Below are 2,485 nucleotides of genomic sequence, written 5' to 3' on the forward strand. Positions count from 1 at the left end.
GAGAGAGAGAGAGAGAGAGAGAGAGAGAGAGAGAGAGAGAGAGTAAACAAATCCATGGCTTTTACTTCCCGTTGCACAATTTTCTTATTGAGGAGGAGGAGGAGGAGGAGGGAGAACACGGACAAAGACAGGAAGAGAGGAAAAAAACAGCAGAGTAAAAAAAAAAAAAAAAAAAAAAAAAAAAAATGAAGGCATAAGGTTGATAAAAAGACTTAGCAAGAGGACGAGATAAAACACACAAAATAAAGCTAATACAACAACAACAAGAGCTACAACAACAACAACAACAAACACGTCAAAACGAAGAACGAAGAAGACGAAGGAAAGGACGGAGGAGAGAACGGAGGATAGGAAGAGGGAGACTGAAGGAAAGGAGGAGGAAGAGGAGGAGGAGGAGGAGGAAGGAGAGATAGGCGTTATAAATACAAGAAGAAAGAATTGGGAGAGAAAATAAGAGAACGGGGGGAAAAGGAAGAAGAGAGAGAGAGAGAGAGAGAGAGAGAGAGAGAGAGAGAGAGAGAGAGAGAGAGAGAGAGAGAGAGAGAGAGAGAGAGAGAGAGAGAGAGAGAGAGAGAGAGAGAGAGAGAGAGAGAGAGAGAGAGAGGAAAGGTGTGAGAGAAGGAGAGAACGAAGAGAGGGAAAGAAGAGCGATCAAGGAGGGAGATAGGAAGGGGAAAAAAAAGGGAGGAGGGGGAAGGGAGGAATAAAAGGGGTACAAAAGGGAGACAGAAGCAGCTTACAAATCGTCCTGAGCATCAAATTTAATTGAAGTAAATCCCTTAAGAGCCGAGTAAGTAAGGGAGAGAGAGACAGGAGGAAGGGAGGAAAGGGGGAGGAAGGAGGAAGTAAAGGAAGAAAGGGAGTAGCGAAAAAGAGGAAGGAAAGGGGAAGAATAGAAGAAAAGGGAGGAAAAAGGGAGAATAGGAAGCAAGGGAGTAGAGGAGAGGAAGGAAGGGGGCAGAATAGAAGATGAAAATGGAGGAAGGAGGGAAGATAGGGAGAAGAGGAGGAGAGAAAGGAAGGGGGTAGAATAGAAGAAAAGGGAGAAGGAGGAAGGATAGGGAGTAGGGAAGGAGAAGGGAGGAAGGAAGGGGGTAGAATAGAAGAAAAGGGAGGAAGGAGGAAGGAAAGGAAAAGGAGAGAGAGGAAGGGAGGAAGGAGAAAAGAAAGGAAGAAAGGAGGGAAGGAGGAGAGGAAGGAAGGGGGTAGAATAGAAGAAAAGGGAGGAAAATGGGAGAATAGGAAGCAAGGGAGTAGAGGAGGGGAAGGAAGGGGGTAGAATAGAAGAAAAGGGAGGAAAAAGGGAGAATAGGAAGTAAGGGAGTAGAGGAGGAGAGAAAGGAAAGGGGTAGAATAGAAAAAAAGGGAGGAAAAAGGGAGAATAGGAAGCAAGGGAGTAGAGGAGGAGAGAAAGGAAAGGGGTAGAATAGAAGAAAAGGGAGGAAAAAGGGAGAATAGGAAGCAAGGGAGTAGAGGAGAGGAAGGAAGGGGGTAGAATAGAAGGAAAAGGAGAAGGAGGAAGGATAGGGAGTAGGGAATGAGAAGGGAGGAAGGAAAGGGGTAGAATAGAAGGAAAAGGAAAAAGAAAAAGAGGGTAGGAAGAGAGAGAAAGTAGGGAAGGAGGAAGAAAATGAGGAAAAAAATAAATAAATAAATTACGGAAGAAAGGAAGAAGGGAAAGAAGGAAGAATAGGAGAGAGAGAGGAGGGAATAAAAAAAAAGAAAGGAAGGAGGAAAAGGGGGTAAAATAGGAGAAAGAAATGAGGAAATAAAATAGGGAAGAAAGGAAGGAGAGAATTAGAGATTGTGGGAGGGTAGAATGAGGAAAGAAAGGAAGGAAGGAAGGAAGAACAGAGTAAAGAAGGGAAGAAGAGACGGAGGGAGAGTAGGGAAAGAGAATAAAAGGAAGGAAAAATGGATGAAGGGAAGGAGGGATGAAGAGAGGGTAGAAAAGGAGAAAGAAAGGAAGGATGAGAAGACAGAATGCTTGAATGAATGAATGAATGAATGAATGAATGAATGAATGAATGAAATAAGGAAGGAAGGAATAAAAGTAGAGGGAGGAAGAAAACATAGAACGTATACCAAGGAAGAAAAAACAAGAATGAAAGGAGATGGGAAGGAAGGAAGGAAAGAAGGAAGGAAGGAAGGAAGAAAGGAAGGAAGGAAGGAAAGAAGGAAAGAAGGAAGGAAGGAAGGAAGAAAGGAAGGAAGGAAGGAAGGAAGGAAAGAAGGAAGGAAGAAAGGAAGGAAGGAAGGAAGGAAAGAAAGGGAGGAAGAAGGAAGTATACGAACCGGCATATTGGCAAAGAATGAATTAAGGACAGCAAGAAAGAAAGAAAGAGAGAAAGAGAGAAAGAAAGAAAGAGAAAGAAAGAAAGGAGAGAAATAAAGAGCGCGAACTAATAGAAGAAAAGACCAATTAGGAAATTAAACAAAACAAAAAAGACCAAAATAAATTGTACAAAATTAATTAAGAGAGAGA

The sequence above is a fragment of the Eriocheir sinensis genome, chromosome 28 (assembly GCF_024679095.1).
Source record: "Eriocheir sinensis breed Jianghai 21 chromosome 28, ASM2467909v1, whole genome shotgun sequence".
NCBI classification, from domain to species: Eukaryota; Metazoa; Arthropoda; class Malacostraca; order Decapoda; family Varunidae; genus Eriocheir; species Eriocheir sinensis.